This window comes from Ambystoma mexicanum, chromosome 3p (assembly GCF_040938575.1).
Source record: "Ambystoma mexicanum isolate Mex_15411 chromosome 3p, UKY_AmexF1_1, whole genome shotgun sequence".
NCBI classification, from domain to species: Eukaryota; Metazoa; Chordata; class Amphibia; order Caudata; family Ambystomatidae; genus Ambystoma; species Ambystoma mexicanum.
In genome coordinates this window covers 616,484,205-616,507,757 of record NC_090925.1, presented here as the reverse complement: position 1 = coordinate 616,507,757, position 23,553 = coordinate 616,484,205, and the positions used below count along the sequence as shown (strand labels likewise).

The 23,553-nt window shown below is 47.6% G+C and overlaps 1 long non-coding RNA gene across 1 annotated transcript in view; it reads right to left on the bottom strand.

Moving 5' to 3' along the window:
• Positions 1-4,395: 4,395 nt before the first annotated feature.
• Positions 4,396-23,553, bottom strand: part of LOC138580660 (uncharacterized) — a 37,625-nt gene continuing 18,467 nt past the window's right edge. The window contains exons 3-4 of the long non-coding RNA XR_011304314.1: positions 9,908-10,000; positions 4,396-6,941 (exon numbers count right to left, since the gene is read on the bottom strand). This is a non-coding gene — a long non-coding RNA (uncharacterized lncRNA). The remainder of the gene's footprint in view (positions 6,942-9,907; positions 10,001-23,553) is intronic.

Here is a 23,553-nt window from a genome sequence, read left to right as displayed (position 1 = left end):
CTGGAAACTACAAGAGTTCACCAGCCTATCCACGTTTGCTATAAATTATTCCAAATCCAAACCATTAAACATAACAGAAGAGAGAGGTGATCACAGGACTAAAAGAAACATACCCCCTCGTTTGGGAAAACGACACATAGGAATATCTGGGTATAAAACTAACAAGGCAATTGGGGAGCCTGTACCGAACAAACATTATACCCCTCTGGAATCAATTACAAAAGGATATGCTTGGATGGGATTCCCAAGAAATGTCCTGGTTCGCGAGAATCACAGCAGTGAAAATGACCCTCCTCCTCCGCCTGTTGCATGTGGTAGGCTTGGTCCCGACGAATATACTGCCCCGCTCAATTCAGGAGCTTCAAAAAGCAATATACACCTTTATCTGGCAAAGCAAGAAACCCAGAATACAAAGACGGACCCTTGTACGCCCACCCCTCGTACTATCCCTCACCAGTGGAGGCCGTGAAAGCCGGGGTACCCTGTTTGAGGCCACCAGAGTGGCGTTACTTAGCTGGGATAGAGCACTGGGTATGAAGAACAAGCGGCGGGGACTAGGTCCATTCTCCCACTTGGCAAACAACGCAGACTTCACTCCAGGCCTACAGCAGAAATTCTGGGAGGGGTGGTCCGGGGGGGGGGATTCACGGACACTCAAATACCTGTACCAAGAGGGAGCCCCCTTATCCTTTATAGAATGCAAGCAAAAATGTGGACTTGGAGAAAAAGAAAGATAAGTATACACAAGTTAGACACTGGATCTCTCACCTATCAGTTAAAAGGGCAGGAAACAGACCCCCGATCGGCTGGAATTGACCATGCAGGAGGGCTCAAGTGTGAAGGGGATAACCAGATTATACAGATTACTGAATAATGCGCAAACTGGAGACAAACTCCTGTACAAGGATAATTGGGAAAAAGATACAGGGGAAGCATTCACGGAAGAGGAATGGGGCCAGATGTGGCTGAGAGAGCACAAATCATCCAGATGCACTGTGATTAAGGAGTCAGCGTTCAAGTTATGCTTTAGGTGGTACATGTCCCCCCTCCGGCAACACAAAGTTAATGCGAAGTACCCTCCGGATTGTTGGAGACAATGTGGGGAGAGGGGGGGGACTTGTACCACATGTGGTGAATGTGCCCGAGGGCAGTAACATACTGGAAAGAAATCCTGGGGCTCATAAAGGAGAAAAAAGGTGCAGAACTGCAGATGACGCCCAAAATAGTCTTAGTGGGTGCTGTATCGGAAGGTAACTATCCGGTGTCGGGGCATAAAGCCACCTTGATCACGCATCTATTGACAGCAGCAAGAATGACACTGGCCCAGAGATGGAAGAATAAAGGGGGTCCAACAAAGGCATGGTGGTGGGTAAAGGTTTGGGGGTTACGACAATGGCAAAAATAAGTGCTCGGAAGGCAGAGAAATATCTGAAATTCCTGGGGATATGAGACCGCTTCCAAGACTTTGTAAAAGACAGAGAAGCCCACTTTCACAAACCTCGAATTCTTAAAAACATTCATGTGTGTTAATGGACATAAGGAACGCAAGGACCCACTTACACAGAGCAGAAAGACACCAAATAAAGTGGGGATGCCTCGGGGGACATTCAAGTTGGGTAACTGGGTGGGGGGAGAGAGATTAGATAGATATGTTAAAACTTTGGGGGCACCTGATCTATTGTCGGCTGAGAAGAGTTTTACTAGAAGGGATTTGCAGGAAGCATTGCAAGTCTGGGGTTCGACGAGTGAGACAGAGAAACGGTTTGAAGAGGGGGGCATCTGATCTATTGTCGGCAAGGTTAAAGTCAGAACTACTGCACACGAGGCGTAGAAGAGTGATATTGCATTGACTTATGTATGTTGTAATTTGTTTCAGCCCTCGACGAACAAATAAAAGTGGTTAATAAAAAATTAAAAAATAAAATTCCATCAATGTTCCCTGGGCCCACCAGTGCCTCGGAAAGGGGACCAGATTTTTGCTGATGGGGAGCAGGACTGTGCAACAAAAGTATTTTTAAAATGTTTTACAACCCAACTTGCCAAAATCCGCTCCCCTGGCCTAGCACAAACACACAAACATTCACACGCAACATGCACTCATCATCATCCACTCACTCATGACAAAAGCATACACGCATCCATATACATATTTAAATTAACATTAACTTACCTTCTGCCCCTGTCCTGAAGTTTCCCGGCAACGCTCCATCTTCCACGTAGCACAAACAGGAATCAGTTCTTCCTGTACATGCACGCAGGAGCCAGGGCACTGATGACGAAGTGCCCCGCTTGTTTTATATGTGCAGTTCTCCAGCCAGCATTCCAATGGGCTATGCAAGGCTGGGGAAGAAAATCTACACCGGCCTTGAATGGCTCATTGAGAATGTGTGGCTGGGGAACAACACTATCAAATGGAAACCGGTTTCCCTTTGACAGTTCAAGGCAGCCAAGGAGCACTCGGTGTTTACACTGGGCTGGCTCCTCCATAATGAGCAAGGGTGTTGGTGGGTCAGCACCCACTGGCCCATTATGGACGAGCCGCCACTGGCCACAGTTGCCATTTCTCATCTTTAGCAAATGCCCATCATTTAGTCCCTTCTCCCTTTCAATGTGGTCATTGCCAGAGGAGTAGAGCCAGAACAATGAGTGTTCTTGGAGCCCATGAGAAAGAAGGCTGTTGCAGCTACTTAGTGCTGGGGTTGGGGTGGAGAAGGAGTAGGTGGAAATGGTGAGCGGGGGCGAGCAAGGGTTTGCCTCCCCAGGAGGGAAGATGGCAGCCCCACCCCCCACTTCTGAGGTAGCTCAGAATGTGGCAGTAAGATGAGTTACAGCTTGCCTTCCGAGCTTCCTGTTTTGGCTCCTCCTAGGTGCCAACAAACTACATTGCTAATATACATGTATCATGGAGTGACACGTGTAGGCTGATATCAATGTGATGGATTTCAATGTAATTTTTTGTGAATGGTTATGAAAAAGGCTATAGAAGGCCTTGCTAATGCGAGTATGCTGCGACTGTGTAGAGCGCAAATCTATACATTTACATGCACTGGTAAAGATAGCGCAATAATAGGACTCTAAAATTATATGCAAAGAATGTATATCATAAAATACATTTAGCTAGGATTCATGACTGGTCCCTGGATTTTCATTAGTACCAAGATGAGGGCTCCACCCAACCTAGACCACTGTAAATATGTATCTGATGTGGAGACCGGAGTCTTTCTCAGAGGCTCTGGGTTGTAGTAGAGCACTTGGTGTGAACAATGGTTCCAGAAGGCCGAAGCAATACTAGTGTCTTCTAAACTATTGGAACCTACATGCCACCCCGCTTAACCGGTGCCAAAATAAATGGTTTTATGTAGAGCATTCATGGTAATTCAAAAAAGGGTAAGTCTGTTGCAACAAACATCACCATCCTTAGCCTTGAAGTCTAGTATGTGGAAGTCTTCGAGATGCCCAGGCACCTCAGGATGCAGCACTGGATGCTCCTCATGCTCGGGTGTTCTAGGCTTATGTAGGCAGCAATACTGCAAATCTGTATTATTCTTCTAAATCTCATTTTGAGAGGGGTTGGATCATCTCTAAAGTTTCAGAGAACAAGGAGGGCATCAGGGGAAAAAGGAGAACGGGGCTCCTTCCCGCTACATCCCAGCACAGGGGAGGCAGATGTTGAGGAGGAGTCTGGCTCTATCCTAAACTTAGCTGCAGAGATCCAATGAGGGATGTTATGGATGTGCACAAAGGGATCCCCCTCCCTCCATTGATGTTAAGAATGCTCTGGTTACTTAGTGTTCCATATCTTGACAGGACTGACGACCTGGTCTGATACAAGTAGGTTGCTCAGAGCTGTAGAAACCACAGTAACATGTACTAGCATGTTCATATGCGAAAGGACTACTTGCACATTCTATAGTTCAACAGGGGACTCTACCCTTGCACCATTAGTAGGAGGCATCCGAACAGAAACACGGGCCACTACATGGTGATCCAGCATCCAATTCGCAGTTTTTTTAAAACATATTTGCACCAATGGTAACCAAAGCCTTGGGAATGTAGCGGAACTGACCAGAAACTGAGGAAAAATGCTTTAAGAGAAACATTGTCTACTGTTGGAAACACAAAATGACATGGGACACAGTTTACACCCAACTGCCATAGCATGAGCTGAAGCCGCAGAGGATCCATTGAGAAAATGCAGCTGGATCTCGAGGGTGAGATCGCCCATCAAGGGAGCAAGGAGTACTGCAATGTTCTACCTGCCATATCTGGTGGACAGCAGAGCACTGATGTGGTTTGAAGCAGTTCAAGGAGGTAGCCTCTGAGTTGCCCCACTATGAGACACCTGCACTGTACTAATGGACAGTTTTAGTTAAACACCACACAGAGACTCTGGGGTTATAGAAGACATTTCAATATATTTATATAGTAAAATATAAAATGGTTAACAAAACAAGTTTGTTTTTAAAAATACATATATGGTGCCTCTAAAATAAATATATATTAAAATAAAGCATACATCATGACATAATAACATAGCAGAAAAGGGCAAATTATATCAGTGAAAGATAGAGCATGGTAAGGCACTTCCTGGTTTTAGTGCTGCGAGATGAATGGGGCTGGGGGTGGGTCAGGGTACTGTCTCGGAAAAGGGATGAGGTGGACTGTCGGATATTGTGACAAACGCCATGGGCTGCTCGCTTTTATGATTTGGGCTCTTCGGTAGGACTGTGCTATGGAACTCGCAGGTCTTCCACAGATGCACTGTTGCACATGTGGGGTACATGCTGGAGAACTAAGTCAGCATTGATTTGGATTGGAAATCCATGGATAAGGGTCCATAAACAGTAGAAACAATGGGTATGTATGCCATGTTGTGTGGCACAAAGGCTCTAGGTCAGTGCTGAGGAATACTGGAGCACTGTTTAGAGGAGTAGGGATGGGGCGGGGGGGGGGGGGTATCAAGGTGAATGGCTGTGAGAATTCATCACTGATCAAGCTAATGCATAATGCCAGGTTACCCAATATACCCAAACGTCTATTAAATGGATCTAATGTGGACCAATAAAGTGAAAGTGGCGGCATAAGGGATATGAACACAGCAAACCCTGCAACAGGTGGGGATGCAGGGCAGGATATAACATAATGGAAGTGCTCACCGGAAAGCTGGAGTGATCCACTGGGAAGAGAGGACAACCAGTGAAATCCGAACTGGAATAGCTGCATAATATGGCCACACCTAAAGATATTGGGGAGGCTTTCGGCTGAAACAGAACTAGCATTATCATGTGTTGCCGGAGATAATGGTTGCTGGAGTGGTTTCAAAGGTAGAAATGGAGGCCCAATTCCATGGTTGTGTATGTGTACCAATAGCATGAGCTTGTGCAGGTCAGTATGCAGGCACGATGGTAGGATTGCCCATTGCTTGAATGCCAGTAGTATATCATCATGGCATGCAAAGGGCCATGACACACATTCAGAGCTGCGACTGACGTAGACCATATAAGACTTTCATGAAATGCAGCACATTAAGGTGCTGTGGCAGCACTGTGTTTGGATCCAAGTATTACCATGGCATGGAACACTGCAGAAGGACCTTGTAGTATTGCTAGGATTGTTTGAGAATCCGATAAATGGCAAACTTCGGAATGCTGTGGGTAAGGACAGTGGCATGTCAGGATTGAGGCATCTTGCCACGTATGTGTGTTGCACTGAAGCATTATTATTACAACAGCCACATATTCTCTGGTATTTGGACTGCAGATTAATACTTAGGACACAAGTGACCTCTATACTGTCTAGATTAGCTGTAGGACCTCAGAAATCGGGCCCTTTAAGTGATAATGGCTCGTGCTCGCCATCGTTCTGTGTCTCCTGACCAGCAACTTTTTGGACTACGTACAAGGGTGATGGGGGAGTTGGAACATAAGCCATTTTCTAGCTGTAACACTCAGAAAAGCCTCATTTTTAAAGCAGTGATTGTGAAAAGTGGGGTGGGTGTCAGTGTTGATGCTTGCATCTATGTGATGTAAATTAGACTATGCACAAGGGTGGTGTGTGTTTTAAGAGCCATGAGCTTGTGTGTCACATCTTGTGTTTATTTGCATGCTTGTGCGAGTGTTTAAGTGACCATGTGAAGTTGAGTGTGTGTTCCACTCTGGTTTCTTACAGGACAAAGTACCAGTAAGTAAGCATGCCATAAGTAGCCGTATCGGCTACCGTGGAGTTACTTGAAATCATAAAGGAACTGGCCTCGTCGTCTCAAATGTGTCGGACAACCTTGGTGCCTGATATCATACAGTTGCAGGGCGATTATGCAATATTTCACGAGGTGTAGGTCAAGATTCGGCACACTTGCGTGATTGCTTGTGAAACCAATGATTACAATATCATGTGAGTGCATGCTTGAAGTGAGGACCATTGCATTTGGATCCTGTTTTTCGGTATCGTGGAATGCTGCTGGTTACGATTGGTGGCAGAGTGCGAACGTTGACTCAGGCTGGTTACAGCACAGGGTGGCGCAGAGTGGCATACCAGGCATGCTGCATTAAGGATAAGAAGTGCAGCAGCCAAGTACTGAGGGGCATTCAAGTTGAGAGTTGCCTGCAGTGCCCCGACAGATGGTGCCAAGTGTACTTCGATGGTCTAGGCATCAGTGGGTAGAGTAAAGGGCTTCATAACGACTGGCTGAGATGTAGCTTCCTGGCCAGAACAGCACACTTTATCTTCGCCTCCCCAGAATAGGGACTATCGGGAGAACTTGCGCACTGGGCGGTATGAGGTGGGTAGGCCAAGGTGGTGCGAGTTCCCCTTTTCCTCTTCCTCCTCTTCCTCCACCAAATCCTCAGCCGAGCCCCATCTCTTCTTGGAATGGCAGCCGCTCTTGGTCAAAAATAGACTTGCAAGCTTACGGTTTCTGCGCTCTCCCCGTGCCTGCTGGAACTCTGGGAAACAGACGCAAGGCAATAAAACACTGGATTAATGGCGTGATAGGAAATTCAATAACACGTTAGGTAAGAAAGTGAAAGGAAACCCGTGAAGTGGGAGCACACAGGCATGGGATGATCACACAGATATGGTGGCGATCCGCACAGAGATCTGGTGGTGGGAGAGACTGCGCATTGATTTGGGGTGCATGAAAACAGATCCGCGGCTAGTGTGAGGATCCAAACAAAAAAAGGGGTGAGTGGGATAAGGGGGTCCACAGAGGCAGAAGGGCCCTAGTGGGGAGGAAGGGTGAGTGGGCACAGATGGGCTGGGGCAGAGGGGCTGCACAGACTGGAGGAAGATGGCTGGGCGGAGGGCGTGGGGGTGTAGAGTTTCCGCACCGGCAAAAGGGGGTGGTGGTGCGACCACAAATCTTTGGTAGGGACAGAGGGGAGGCGCTCACAATGATGGGGTCAGCAAAAACCAAAGTGAGGTGAAAGGACAGATCTGAAGTGAGCGCAAAGTCGTGGGCTGAGCAAACACCGCTAGAGCTATGGGCACCCACAGAGCTAGATAAAACGATTCACATGAAGAGGACTAGGACACAGAATTACGTGGTTTATGGGTGGAGAAAAGACACCAAACAACCTTCATTTCGCAAACACCATATAATGTGCACATCAAAGCAGAGTTACCTAGCAACGTTCGCAGCTCGAAGCCTGGGGTGGGGAGAAGTATGGGGACACATTAGGAAAAGGAAAGCAAATAGGGAGAGGGTAGGAGGGGGGAATACTAGAGCATATGAAGGATGGAGAAATAACTGCAAGAAGCAAAAGGTAGAAAGGTGGGAAAAATGGGAAGTGCGGCTACGAGGAAAGATAGGCAACGTGTGAAAGGGGAAGGGCAATGTGGATGTAACAAATGTAGAAGGGGGGCAGAAGAATGAAGCGCATGGAAAAATGAGGGCAAGAGAATAGCATGTGGGGAAAGGAGGGAACATTACGTATAAGACAATGGATGGGGGTACAGGGGGTAGCGGCGCAGGTGGGTGGGCGGTAGGGGCCCACAGGGAGACGGGGTGTGTGGGGGTAGCGGCATGCAGGGGGGGACAGATGCACAAGGAAATGGACTAGACATAGGTGGCATGTTTGTTTTGGGTTATAAACTGCTTCCATTTCATCCCTTGTAATCTTCGGGGTGTTTTGGGGGGAAGGGCCACGTGGATGGTGAAGCACAAGGAAAAATAGGGCAAAGGAATAGCACATGTGGGGAAAGGAGAGCCGCACAGGGGTAGGGAATGTGCAGGGAACGCACAGCTGCCTGTGTAACTGTTCTTGGGCAGTCTTTGCTGGACTTGCATCCCATGTTTTCGACAGCGATGAGGGTTGCCTCGTTCACACCTCCCATGTACCTGCGGCAGTTTGCATCCTGGCCTCTAATCTTTGGGTTACTCGGAACGGGGCCAGAGTCTCCTTCTCTGCTCCTCCAGGGGTGGTTGCTCGACAACCAAGAACCAAGTAAGTGCTTATTTCCTTTTTATCATTAGCTTTGCTTTTGGGCAGCTGTACTGTACGGGTTGGTTACGCTGTGGACCTTCGCCTCCTTGTTTCATCTTCCTCATCACAGTGATATTTTGCATCGAGCTTTGTGAGTCTCCCTCGTACCCAGTGTTTTTAAGGATGTCCTCCACTAAACCATAACAAATAGTGGTGTGGGGGACCAAAGGGACTTGAGTGGGGATTAAGGAATGTGGGGACACCAAAGGGTTGGATAAATAACACATTCTTCCAGGGCCATGCTCACCATTCCCATAAAGGATTTCCCCTCCCATGAGATCCACCCGCCGAGTAGTACCCCATAGGGAGAATATCGGGTAGCGTCCTCACCTCCCTGGCCTCGAGGAAATGGACCTCCCCCCATGGAAGCAGTGACAATACCCTGAGATTCTTCACAGAGGCAAAAAGGCACACGCTGGGGGGGGGGGGGGGCACGCGCTGAGGGGGAAAAGGCACGCGCTGGGAGAGAAAAGGCACGCGCTGAGGGGGAAAAGGCACGCGCTGGGAGAGAAGAGGCACGCGCTGGGAGAGAAGAGGCACGCGCTGGGAGAGAAGAGGCACGTGCTGGGAGAGAAAATAGGCAAGACAGCACTAGAAGACACCAAAGGACAAAGTGATGGGGGGAGAAGGACAAAGTGGAGAGGGTGCAAAGTAGAAATGAGACAGGAAATTTAAAGGGGATACAAGGGCAACGTCAATGTGGAAAGAAGAGCAAGAGGGTGGGATGAATCTAAAAAAAATGTACAAGCAAAATAAATGAGCAATGATAAACCTAGTAGATAAGGTGAAAAACGAGGAAGAAAGCAAAATAGCAGGAATACTGAAGCTTACGAAATAGGCAATGAAAAAGTAGCCAGTCTTCTGCAATGTTATGGCCGTTTACCACTTGCTTACTCCAGTTCTAACACTGATCTAACTCTCTTACCAAACATACAGATACACTAATATCCACTCACAACTGATATCCAGTGTGAAAAAGATTCATGCGCATGTGGTCAGTGATTCATGTGGGTCACCCATGTACACTGAAGAGTACAGGGCAGAAGCCGTTTCATAAGGCACACAATCAAATGACAGTGTAGTCAAGAAGTGGTGGTTAGGGGGGACATTGGTAATAAGACAAGAAGCCATCCTTGGCTGAGGAGGCATAGGGAGAATCAAGTTATAGGATTAGCTCCTTACTTTCTTACTTCCACTTAATGCATAAGAGCTTTTGCCTTTTCATGTCCCTGCATGGGATGAGAGGCATTTCCACTCTTCCTTGTAACGGGGCAATGCACATCGAAGGGACACTAGTAGCTATTATTCTTGTAGAGGGCAAGTCACTTCTGTAAATGTCCGACATGTGACAAATCACCCCCAATGGTATGACCACTTTCACCAACCCTCCAGACATCTGTCGGTTTCCCAGCTCCTTTAGTACTTACGATGGTTATCGGTGCTTGCATCACGAGGTCCCTCTGATTTCAGATACTGTGCTGGGAAGCGGCCACTATAATCTCGCACAGTCTCCTTGGCACCTGCAGGATGTACAGAAATCACTACTCGCTTGTACAGTAACAAATACATCCATTGTACCTCACTGATTCCCCCAATACAACAGCCATCTCTGTACAGCGCCCCATGAATGAACCTCACCCTACCTTGCTCCATTAACCATGCACCAAAAATAACTTGCGAAGCATCCGATTAACATTTGGCAGAATTTCCACGAGTGAATCAAACAAACGTATACATTCTTTGTCTACCAGCAGTGCTTTCTTGTGCAATTTTACTAAGAACATGCATTCCTTTCAAATTCTGTGTGATAAAAAATACTGTCACAGGGTTTTCCAGTATTGAGCACCAATGCTGGGGAGGAACAGGGCCGGATTTGTGTCCGCATCAAGCAGTGCTTTCCAGTAACAGTAACAGGAGAGGAAAATGGTTTCCAAGATGCAGGACATGGCGGGTATTGCCTTGGTCCAGTCCCTAAGGCCCAAGGTAAGCTCAGGTGAGCCTAGGATGGGCATCAAATCTCATTCACTCGGCAATTCCAGGACACAGATGCAGACCCTCACAGGTAGGAAAGAGCAAGAAATCGTGCAAGCCCTCAAGAGATGGAGGAATAGTGAGAGCTGGGAGTTGGAGGAGAGTCAAGATAGGTTGGGCTAGAGGCAAGGGGGAGTGGTAACCAAAGAGGGTGAAACTACTGAGAAAGGTGAAAGCCTGGGAGTTGAAGAAAGTGCAGAGAGGTGGATAAAGAGGGAGAGATCTAGTGACCTATGAGGTGGAAAGTGGCAGGAAAGAGGATTGGGAAGAAGCTAGGAGAGACCTAGACATTCTTGAGTGTCAAAGTAGAGTGCAGGAGGGGGGGGTGAACAATAATGAGAGTAAGGTAGGCAGAAGAGCAACGCCCAAAGGCGTGAAATAGATGGTCACTACACAAAAAGAGAACCCGAGGAAATTAATCTAATAAGTCTCACCCAGAGTAAAATTAATTTTTAAATTACAAATAGGCTGTTTCAAAATAGCACTCTATGGTAAGTGACAAAACAGTCAACACGATTTTTGCAGACAAAACATACAGAAAGTATTTAGTTGTATATAAAAAAAAGTTTTTGACTAGCTGTTTTGCCAACCATAGAGTGCTATTTTGCAACAGTCTATGTGAGGTGGATAGCGAAATTAATAAGAAGGATGTTGGGGCTCACATGGGTGAATAGGGAGCCCAAAGGGATAAAGAAGGTGAAGGAGGCAAAGATGTTAAGGCTTAGACTCGAAAGGGAATTTGGGCGGAATAAAGTTTCTAAATGAATGAAAAAAGTGGGAGAGGAGAAGATTTGGAGAACAGTGACTAATGTGCCCCAAGAGGTGAAGAAGGTGAGATGAAGAGCCAAAGAGAATGTGCAAATGAAGCCTGGGAGAGGAATGTGGCTAAAAGTGATGAAGAAGGTGACAGTGTGGGGAATGAAAAGAAGAGCGAACCGATCACAGATGGTTACAAAAGATGAGCAAGCTGGAAGAGAGAGTTTAGTTGAGAGCTTGGTCTTGCAGTTCAGCAGTTCCAATCTCAGTTTAAGACCTTATGGTCTGGGATACCACCAGGAGCTGGACTTTTTCAACGTATATGATGATATAAGATAAGACATTTATAACACGCCTATACACAAGTGTATTATATAGAAGCCGGGGGAAGCAGTCTTGGTCACCCAACAAGAATCTGCAGCAACAGAGAGGGTGGTCAAAGGACTTCAGTTCCAGCAAGGCCACTCACCTGACCAAGACTGGAAACGCCGAACCTAGCTCTCAAACAAACCTACCTCTACACCCAATACTCCAGGCACCCAGCGTAGCAAACTAACAGTGAAATTGGCAATCGTTGCCAAAGGACTAGGCTTACCATGGGCCATTGGTCTGGGTTTGAAGGGCTTGGTTTTATACTTTTATTTCCAATCCACAGGCCCCACTGAGATACACGGGGCATACATGTCTTTATTGCAGCCACCCTTGCCTAACCACAAAGTACGAGTCACCATGCTGCAACACGTCTTATGGGTGTGCACAAATTTGACTGAATCACCCCTGTCCTATGTGAACTACATTGGCTTCCTCGCCAGGCCAGGATACTGTTTTAGACTGCATGGGCCATCTAGCACACTGGTGTACCTGATATGATAGGAAATGATATGGCATTTATGACACGCCTATGCACAGGTGTATCAAGGCGGAAGATAAGTACCATGCACATATTTGGTTTGCAGCAAATCGACCATGCGGCCCAAATCACAACTCGTCTACAAAGAGGGAATCCGCAAACAATCCATCTCGTGTCACACACCCACCCTCTCGAACTCTATTCTGGCATCAGATTGGAATGCCCTCAATTCTCAAATTACGCAAATCTCTTAAAATGTTGCTTTTTCAACAACACCTGGCCAATGACTAATCCCGGCATGTTCCCCATCATAACTATTTTTAAGGGGGCATTAGTGCTGCATAAAGACTACTGATGCTTGTGAATCTGCTTAGAAACACATGCTGTGCATAGACTAGCCAGCAGTACCAGGAGATGGTGGTGGGATGTATGAATGAACGTCAGTAAAGATATGTTTTAACACCACCTGACCCCCCTGAGAATCAGTCTAAGAGTGCCTGTCTAAGCAGTAATGTTGAGTGACAGTGTGAATAGAACTCCAGGTAGCTGCTTTGCAAACAGAAGAGGAACATTTGCAATAAAAGCCATAGTGGCTCCTGTGCCACGAGTAGGCGTAAAGTACTCTAGGTGTAAAGAAAAATCTCTCTTAGCCAGAGAGTAACATCTGGATGCATTTCACAAACCATCTAGCAATCACTGACTTGGAGACAGGGCCCTCTTGACTACCAGCGGCCACAGAGCCAAAGAGATGGGTTGTCTTTTAGTGGTTTTGTTTTATCAAGGAAATACACCACTGCTCTCCTGACATCTAGTGTATGGAGGCTTCTTTCAGCTGAGTTAGTAGGATGTTGAAATAAAGTTGGAAGTTCGATGTGTTAGTTCACTTAGAAGTGTGTGTGTGTGTTAGTTCACCTAGAAGTGTGAGTGTGTGTGTTAGTTCATTAGAAGTGTGTGTGTGTTAGTTCACTTAGAAGTGTGTGTGTGTGTTAGTTCACTTAGAAGTGTGATTGTGTGTGTTAGTTCACTTAGAAGTGTGAGTGTGTGTGTGTGTTAGTTCACTTAGAAGTGTGAGTGTGTGTGTGTTAGTTCACTTAGAAGTGTGAGTGTGTGTGTGTTAGTTCACTTAGAAGTGTGAGTGTGTGTTAGTTCATTAGAAGTGTGAGTGTGTGCGTTAGTTCACTTAGGTGTGTGTGTTAGTTCACTTAGAAGTGTGAGTGTGTGTGTGTTAGTTCACTTAGAAGTGTGAGTGTGTTAGTTCACTTAGAAGTGTGAGTGTGTGTGTTAGTTCATTAGAAGTGTGAGTGTGTGTTAGTTCACTAGAAGTGTGAGTGTGTGTTAGTTCACTTAGAAGTGTGTGTGTGTGTTAGTTCACTTAGAAGTGTGAGTGTGTGTGTGTTAGTTCACTTAGAAGTGTGAGTGTGTGTGTTAGTTCACTTAGAAGTGTGAGTGTGTGTTAGTTCATTAGAAGTGTGAGTGTGTGCGTTAGTTCACTTAGGTGTGTGTGTTAGTTCACTTAGAAGTGTGAGTGTGTGTGTGTTAGTTCACTTAGAAGTGTGAGTGTGTTAGTTCACTTAGAAGTGTGAGTGTGTGTGTTAGTTCATTAGAAGTGTGAGTGTGTGTTAGTTCACTAGAAGTGTGAGTGTGTGTTAGTTCACTTAGAAGTGTGTGTGTGTGTGTTAGTTCACTTAGAAGTGTGAGTGTGTGTGTTAGTTCATTAGAAGTGTGAGCGTGTGTGTTAGTTCATTAGAAGTGTGTGTGTGTGTTAGTTCATTAGAAGTGTGAGTGTGTGTGTTAGTTCATTAGAAGTGTGAGTGTGTGTGTTAGTTCACTTAGGTGTGTGTGTTAGTTCACTTAGGTGTGTGTGTGTGTTAGTTCACTTAGAAGTGTGTGTGTTAGTTCATTAGAAGTGTGAGTGTGTGTGTGTTAGTTCATTAGAAGTGTGAGTGTGTGTGTGTTCGTTCATTAGAAGTGTGAGTGTGTGTGTGTTCGTTCATTAGAAGTGTGAGTGTGTGTGTTAGTTCATTAGAAGTGTGTGTGTGTGTTAGTTCATTGGAAGTGTGTGTGTTAGTTCATTAGAAGTGTGAGTGTGTGTGTTAGTTCATTAGAAGTGTGAGTGTGTGTGTTAGTTCACTTAGGTGTGTGTTAGTTCACTTAGGTGTGTGTGTGTGTTAGTTCACTTAGAAGTGTGAGTGTGTGTGTTAGTTCATTAGAAGTGTGAGTGTGTGTGTGTTAGTTCATTAGAAGTGTGAGTGTTCGTTCATTAGAAGTGTGAGTGTGTTAGTTCATTAGAAGTGTGAGTGTGTGTGTGTTAGTTCATTAGAAGTGTGTGTGTTAGTTCACTTAGGTGTGTGTGTGTTAGTTCACTTAGAAATGTGAGTGTGTGTGTTAGTTCACTAGAAGTGTGAGTGTGTGTGTTAGTTCACTTAGAAGTGTGTGTGTGTGTTAGTTCACTTAGAAGTGTGTGTGTTAGTTCATTAGAAGTGTGAGTGTGTGTGTTAGTTCACTAGAAGTGTGAGTGTGTGTGTTAGTTCACTTAGAAGTGTGAGTGTGTGTGTGTTAGTTCACTTAGAAGTGTGAGCGTGTGTGTGTTCGTTCATTAGAAGTGTGAGTGTGTGCGTGTTAGTTCATTAGAAGTGTGAGTGTGTGTGTGTTAGTTCACTTAGGTGTGTTTGTGTGTGTTAGTTCACTTAGAAGTGTGTGTGTGTTAGTTCATTAGAAGTGTGTGTGTTAGTTCATTAGAAGTGTGAGTTCATTAGAAGTGTGTGTGTGTTAGTTCATTAGAAGTGTGAGTGTGTGTGTGTTAGTTCACTTAGAAGTGTGAGTGTGTGTGTTAGTTCACTTAGAAGTGTGAGTGTGTGTGTGTTAGTTCACTTAGGTGTGTGTGTTAGTTCACTTAGGTGTGTGTTAGTTCACTGGGGTGTGTGTGTGTTAGTTCACTTAGAAGTGTGAGTGTGTGTGTGTTAGTTCACTTAGGGGTTTGTGTGTGTTAGTTCACTTAGGTGTGTGTGTGTTAGTTCACTGGGGTGTGTGTGTGTTAGTTCACTGGGGTGTGTGTGTGTTAGTTCATTAGAAGTGTGAGTGTGTGTGTGTGTTAGTTCATTAGAAGTGTGAGTGTGTGTGTTAGTTCATTAGAAGTGTGAGTGTGTGTGTGTTAGTTCATTAGAAGTGCGAGTGTGTGTGTGTGTGTGTGTGTTAGTTCACTAGAAGTGTGTGTGTGTTAGTTCACTTAGAAGTGTGAGTGTGTGTGTTAGTTCACTTAGAAGTGTGAGTGTATGTGTGTTCATTAGAAGTGTGTGTGTGTGTTAGTTCATTAGAAGTGTGAGTGTGTGTTCGTTCATTAGAAGTGTGAGTGTATGTTAGTTCATTAGAAGTGTGAGTGTGTGCGTGTTAGTTCATTAGAAGTGTGTGTGTGTTAGTTCATTAGAAGTGTGAGTGTGTGTGCGTTAGTTCACTTAGAAGTGTGTGTGTTAGTTCACTTAGAAGTGTGTGTTAGTTCACTTAGAAGTGTGAGTGTGTGTGTGTTAGTTCATTAGAAGTGTGAGTGTATGTTAGTTCATTAGAAGTGTGAGTGTGTGTGTGTGTGTTAGTTCATTAGAAGTGTGTGTGTGCTAGTTCATTAGAAGTGTGAGTGTGTGTGTTAGTTCACTTAGAAGTTTGAGTGTGTGTGTGTTAGTTCACTTAGGTGTGTGTGTGTTAGTTCACTTAGGTGTGTGTGTGTGTTAGTTCACTGGGGTGTGTGTGTGTGTGTTAGTTCACTTAGAAGTGTGAGTGTGTGTGTGTGTTAGTTCACTTAGGTGTGTGTGTGTGTGTGTTAGTTCACTGGGGTGTGTGTGTGTTAGTTCACTTAGAAGTGCGAGTGTGTGTGTTAGTTCATTAGAAGTGCGAGTGTGTGTGTTAGTTCATTAGAAGTGCGAGTGTGTGTGTTAGTTCATTAGAAGTGTGTGTGTGTTAGTTCACTTAGGTGTGTGTGTGTGTGTTAGTTCACTTAGGTGTGTGTGTGTGTTAGTTCACTGGGGTGTGTGTGTGAGTTCACTTAGGTGTGTGTGTGTGTGTTAGTTCACTTAGAAGTGTGAGTGTGTGTGTGTGTTAGTTCACTTAGGTGTGTGTGTGTGTGTGTTAGTTCACTGGGGTGTGTGTGTGTTAGTTCACTTAGAAGTGCGAGTGTGTGTGTTAGTTCATTAGAAGTGCGAGTGTGTGTGTTAGTTCATTAGAAGTGTGTGTGTGTGTGTTAGTTCGTGTGTGTGTGTTATTGTGTGTGTGTGTTAGTTCGTGTGTGTGTGTGTGTGTGTTCGTGTGTGTCTGTGTGTTAGTTCGTGTGTGTTAGTTCGTGTGTGTTAGTTCGTGTGTGTTAGTTCGTGTGTGTGTTAGTTCGTGTGTGTGTGTTCGTGTGTGTGTTCGTGTGTGTGTTCGTGTGTGTGTGTGTGTTAGTGTGTGTGTTAGTGTGTGTGTTAGTGTGTGTGTTAGTGTGTGTGTGTTAGTGTGTGTGTGTGTGTGTGTGTGTGTGTACACTTTGTCCTTGTGAATGGTAACAAATGAGTCTTGAACTGAGAGTGGTTGCAGTTCACCAACTCTCATAATTGAGGTAATACCCACCAGCCAAGCAGTCTTATAGGTGAGAGCCTTAAGACTAGCTTTGTGCATTGCCTCAAAATGAGGGCCTATACATTTAGTAAGGACAACATTCAAATCCCATCCAGGAGTTGGATTAGAGATTGGAACGTGAAGACCTTTTACTCCTTCCATGAAAGCCTCGATAACAGACGTTCCAGCACCAATCCATGCTTTAAGCTGTGGTGTAGTCAGAAAAGGCAGAAAGGTGGTCCTTTAGAGAATTAAAAGCTAGTCCTGAGTCTAAGAGGTGCATCAGATAAAGCACTGTGTGTGGGTGAGCAGTCAATTGGGTTGATGTTAAGAGTGCTGCACTAAATGACAGAGTTTCCATTTACTGGAATAACAGTGCCTAGTATTAGGTTTCTGTGCCTCTTTAAGAATGATCAATGTAGGAGGGCGTGGCTTGGAGCCAACACAATGCAGTCGCTCCTCTAAAATCGCCCGTGGACTGCCCGCTGCTATAGCCAAAATTGTGCGGTTCCTGTGGCCTAAACGTTCATCCATCGACGCCAGCTAAGTGGATCGGAAACCGATGGGGCACTAGCAGCTCAAAGATGAAAGCCGGGAGAGGGAGCACTATGTCCGTACTCGTCGCTTGAATCCGGTCCCCCCCCTCTGCCACTCGGAGAATCCAAGATGGCGGGCGCACGTATGATGGCGTGCGCATTCAGGAGTTGGAGGCGATCCTCCCTGTAGCACTCGAGCCGGAGGGGACGGACGAGCATCCGGATATCCTGACAAGCAGGGACTGTTTCCATTGGCCGGTGAGAGCTGCCCGGGGCCACCTCCCCGCATGCACTGGCCCCATTTTGTGCACCCTCTCCCTCTTCCTCCTGGGGCGCCTCAGCCCACGCCGCCTTACAGCTACACATCCAGCGGACGGAGATCTACACGGGCTGCGTTAGTGGCCCACCTGGGTGGGTGCCCGGTGGGGCCTACCTTCCGGCCTATGGACATATGAGATTTAAGGTAAGCCTAGCCCGCATGCTCTTCTCCCTGAGCCCTTCCTGGGGCACCCCGGCCCACGGCCCTGCCGCCCGCGGATAAGGCCTACATCCCGCACGGGCAGCGCTTTTTAGCCTCTGGGGGCCCGTAAGCAGCTCCCATAGCAACTCTTCTTCACCGCTACATCGCTCCCGGCGGCCATTGTACCGCCGCTGACAACCAACGCGATGACCAAGCAACAAAAGACCACCAAGTCTTCAGACATAGCAACTCTGCTGACTGCTTCCGACAAAGCTAAAAAACAAGATTCCTGCCCCTCTATCTCACGGGAATCCCTAGATAACAAGGGACCTTTGGCGACCAAAGAAGATCTACGTGAATTCATGGCGGATATCAAATCAGAATTCCGCTCTTGTATGGCGGAACTCACAACTAAACTGGAAAGCACAGATAAAGTCTCGGAGGTTGAACAAAGAGTGGGAGTTGTTGAGGATCATATCCAAGATCATGCCTCCTCGCTAACTGAGGTCCAACGCTCAATCGGACTATTGCAGGACAAGTATGACATCCTGGAATACAAGCAAGAGGACCTCGAAAATAGGGCCCGGCGCAACAACCTACGTATTCGGGGGGTTCCCACTTCGATCCCAGACAAGGGGTTGGCTGAATATGTGGGCCTCTTTTTCCAATCTCTCCTCCCTGACCTCGAAGATTCACAGCTTCTCCTAGATCGCACCCACAGGCTGAACCCCCAACGTGGAGTGGAATCGGATGGCCTCCCCGACGTCATCACTAGGGTGCACTTCTTTACCACGAAGGAAGCCATCTCGGCAATAAGCCGCTCCAAAGACCCTCGTCTTTTCTGCCCTCCGAAGCAACGGCTGACTCAAACCTGGTGGCCTCCCCTAATCCCACACAAGATTCTTGGTCGAAGGTTCTCAGAAATTACATTTCAAGGGACTTCCTTTCAGATCTTTCAGGACCGTTCTCCTCTTACTCTTCAAAAGAGGCGAGCCCTTCGCCCTCTAACCACCCTTCTTCAGGCTCAAAAAATCTTTCCCACAGCTTTGCAATTTTCCTACAAGGGCTCACTCAGGAAAATTAGCCACCTGGAAGATGCTACCGACATCCTGCGCCCAGATGCTTCCAAACCCTCGTCTTTTCTGCCCTCCGAAGCAACGGCTGACTCAAACCTGGTGGCCTCCCCTAATCCCACACAAGATTCTTGGTCGAAGTTTCTCAGATTCCGGAAGAGTAAATAGCCGGATGCGACCCCATGATGGAGCTTCCACCTCGATCCCGGCTCGCAGCCCGGCACCATGATCCGATAAGCACCCTCAGCAACACAGATAAACTTCATCCTTAAAGCAGCAGGCATTATTCCACGGTTCATGCCCGGTTCCAAGGCACAGTCCAGCTATGAGTCCTTGGAACAAACTACTAAGATTACCTGTAAGGTTAGCCATGTTGGCTACACACTGTTCTATGGCCCCGTTGGCCAAGGGAGGTATTAGACCCGCAAAAGGTCAGCCATCCTCAGTTAAAATCGGCCCTCCCGTTGGCGGCCCGAGAAAAAACCCCACAGGCAGGTTGGGGAATGGCCACGCACTCCGCGACATGATGGTTGATCACTCTACATCTCCCCCTCTCCTCCAGGACTCGTCAACCTCCCCGGAACTGGCCGCAGAACATCGAACTCTGAGGTTCGTCTCCCTGAATGTCAAAGGACTAAATTCACCCGCCAAACGCAAGTCGATCCTACAGAAGTTTCAGAACGACGGTGCAGCAGTGGCTATGCTACAAGAAACCCATCTGCTGCCGGCGGACCATAGCCGCCTACGCTCACGAAACTTTCCGAAGCAACTTTTCGCATCTGGGAACTCCAAGAGGGGTGGCACAGCTATCCTATTTGGGAGGGGACTGAACCCTCAAATTCCAGACTCTATAAGCTGCCCGGAGGGGCGGTACATGGCGGTGAAATGCCTACTACTAGGACAACTATTCTATAATTTCCGTATACGCACCCAACTCAGACCAGGTGCTGTTCAATGAATCCCTGAGTACAACTCTCCACGTTTCTGGAAGGCCAGATAGTGATTGGAGGGGACTTCAATGGGGTCCCGGACCCCACAAAAGACAAGTCACACCCACCCAGTGCTGGAGACCTCACCCTAGCCCTGGCTCTCCTACAACTATTTAGAACTTTGGGGGTGGTGGATTCATGGAGAGTACTCCACCCATCCGAAAGAGACTTTTCCTTTTATTCTCATGTCCACAGAACCTTCTCCAGGATAGATCTTCTAGTGTCTCCACAAATCTTCACGTTCACCAACAATGTGACATTGGCTCCAGAATCTTGTCTGATCATGCTCCGGTGACCCTGGAAATCCGAGTGCAGGAACCAGCTAACCCCCAACAGCGCAGATGGACTCTATATTATCCGATTCTCAATGAGATGCCACTCAGAGACGCGATCGCAACCACGATCACCAACTTCTTTAAGGAGAACCCCAGTGAGGACACCTCTACCGCCAATACATGGGACACAATGAAGGCAGTAGTGCAGGGTGAACTGATTGCGCAAGGAGCGGCCTATCAGACACAAACGTCAAACTCGCCAGGGCCTTGAGGAAGACCTTAGAAATGCAGAAAGGACCCACAAGGAGAAGGGCTGGACCCCTAAAAGACAGCGGGCCGTCCGGAAAGCACAAAAAAAGATCGAGGCCCACTATGCCGAACACACCGCCCACCAAATGGCAAAAGCAAAACAGTTTTACTATGCTAAAAACAACAAAGCAAATAAGCTACTAGTGGCCAAACTTGCCAAGGCGAAGAGGAATACAATACAATTGTGGGCCTGCGGGACCAACGAGGCAAGGTCCATTACGCTGACCAGGACAAACTGCAGCTCGCTGCGACCCACCTGACTCAGGTGATGACCGCTCCAGTGCGGGACATGGAGGAACAGAAGGAATACTTATGGGGTGCAGCGCTTCCCCGGCTAAAAAGAACAGCCTGCGACTCTCTGGAGGCGCCGATTACTGATGAAGAAGTGGACGAGGCAATTAAAGCCCTTAAATCCCGAGCCCCTGGCCCTGATGGGTATACAACCAGGTTTTACAAGATTTTCAAACCCCAACTATTAGCACCTTTGGTACAGTTGTTTAACTCATTCCGGACTACGGGCACTGTAACCCCGATCATGCAAGAGTCAATTACGGTCTTTTAACCTAAACCTGGAGGCGATCCGAAGAACCCTGCATCATATACACCCATTGCCCTGCTCAACATAGATGCTAATATTTACTCTAAAATCCTTGCATCACGTCTGTCTCAGTTCTTGCCGGAGATAATCAGTGCGGATCAGAGTGGCTTCTTCAGACACCGCTCCACGGCCGACAACATTCGAAGAGCCTTGGATCTGGTGGAACTTGCCTCCCGGGATTCCCGGGAATTGGTGCTTCTGGCCCTGGACGCGACCAAGGCATTCGACAAGGTGGATTGGACTTTCATGAGGCTCACCCTTGAGGCTTCTGGATTTGGCCCGGAGTTCTGCACTATGACGCTGGCAAATTACAAAGCTCCCAAAACCCTTCTCAGAGTTAATGGCACCCTCTCTTCCCCCATCAACCTAACTTGCGGAACCCGACAGGGATGCCCGCTGTCGCCATTCTCTTTGCTCTAATTATGTAACCGTTTGCCCAGCGGGTCAGGTTGAACCCTGCAGTCGAAGGCTTTCAATCAGGCCCGGCACACCACAAGCTGGCCCCCTATGCAGACGATGTCCTCGTGACTATCACGAAACCCCGCTGCTCACTCCCTCCCTCCCTCCCTCAAGCCCTGGCTGAAATAACGAGCTATGGCAGGGTCACAGGCTTCACAGTCAACTACCGGAAATCAGTCGCCATGGGAGTGGGTTTGACCCGAGAAGACCGGGAGGCCCTAGTTCCGCTGAGCCCAATACAATGGACGACCAAAGGAATTAGCTTCTTGGGAGTTCAGATCCCGGCCAACCCAAGCGAGACCTATCGGGCTAATTTTCCCCCATTATTTACAAACCTGGAGGCAATTTGAGACGCTGGGCAGCACAAGACATATCGCTGATGGGCCGTATTACAGCCTGTAAAATGAACTTACTACCGAGATTTCTGTATGCGTGCTCCACACTCCCGGTGCCGGTTCTGGCGCCAGCCCTTCAACGCCTACAGAAGAAAATGTTGCAGTTTATTTGGAGGGGGAAAAAGCCCAGGATCCCTAAATCCACGATGCTGGGCAACGCAAAACTGGGTGGCCCCGGGGTCCCTGACCTGCAGAAATACCAAATGGCGGCTCAACTGTCCTGTATCCAATCATGGCAAGTCCTCACCAACCGCCCTAGATGGGTGGACCTCGAACAAGCGCAATTACCCCTCCCGCTACGCTTTCTCCCACATGTCCCCCCTCCGGAACGGCGACAGTGGCGGAATCTTCTGGCCTCCACCAAACACACCATTTCGGTATGGGACAAGGCATTGAAACAGAAGAGGATCCCGACGGGGCTCAGCCCCCTCTCCCCGGTGTTTATGAACCCAACCTTCTCTCCTGGTCTGTCTCCCCGGAACTTTAAGGCCTGGATTGCAGGAGGCCTAGAGACCCTGGGTCAACTTTCTGAAGGGGGCCAACCCTGCACCTCTGAGCGATGCAAAGAACTCTTTAGGATCCAGGAACAAGATGGATTCACATATACCCAGCTACGCCACTGGTGCACCCACCCACAGACTCGCCAGGCGGCTACTCGCCCCCCCCCCCACAGCCATCGAATTGACCCTTAATGAGCTCCCGCCCCGAGGAAGAATCTCCACTCTATACAAGCGCCTCCAAACGGATTTCCTAACCTCCAAGACCCGGTATATGGCCCTATGGGAGGCAGACCTGGGCCATCCGACTGAAGACCAACAGTGGGTTGACATATGGTCCCGGGCTCACACCTCCTCATCATGCATCACAAATAGAGAGTGCGCCTACAAGATCCTCCTCCGGTGGTACTACCCTCCCCTAAGACTTCACCACATGAACTCCACACTCAACCCTCAATGCTGGAGGCAATGCGGCCAAATAGGCTCCTTCTTCCACATGTGGTGGTCCTGCCCCAAGGCTCAAGCCTTTTGGAAACAATGCCTAGCGACGATAGCGGACATCACTCAGGTGCGACTGCCCTTGGCCCCCGAACCTATCCTCGGAGCACCGGTCCCCGGGATCTACCCAAGGTCTGGTCCCAAGGCCAAACTATTATAGCAATGCCTACTTGCGGGCAAGAACGTGATAGCCCGCACCTGGAAAACGACAGAAGGCCCTCTCATGCCTTTCTGGTGGATGAAAGTCTGGGACATCCTGATCGCCGAGAAGGTGACGGCTGCCGGGGCAGGCACTTTACATCACTTTCGCAACATCTGGGGTCCGGTATTGGATTTTGACCAAAGGTTCCCGGCCCTGACTTTCAAGCCCCAACTGGCCAGGAGAACTATTCAGGATGGAGATCCCCTGCGGGGACGTGAAGACGGAACTTGAGACCAAAGGGTGGGGTGGGAGGAGTGTCAAATGGTATTACTGTATGCTACATGTCGCAAGTGATTAAGCTTTGTATTGCCATAACCTGCCTGTTTAAAATAAACACGTTTAAAAAAAAAAAAATGATCAATGTAGGCAGATTTCCCCGACCACGTTATCCAGAGACTGTCCCTTTGGACTTTCTCTGGGGATGCCTGGAGGCATAGTCTGGGCATTGTGCGTTCTGCAGTAATGCAAAAAGGTTGATGTCTGGGTGACCCCATTCTGCAACGATGCTGTATAAAATGTGCTTCTGCAAGCGGCACTTGTGTTCTACAGATCGCTGCAAGTCTC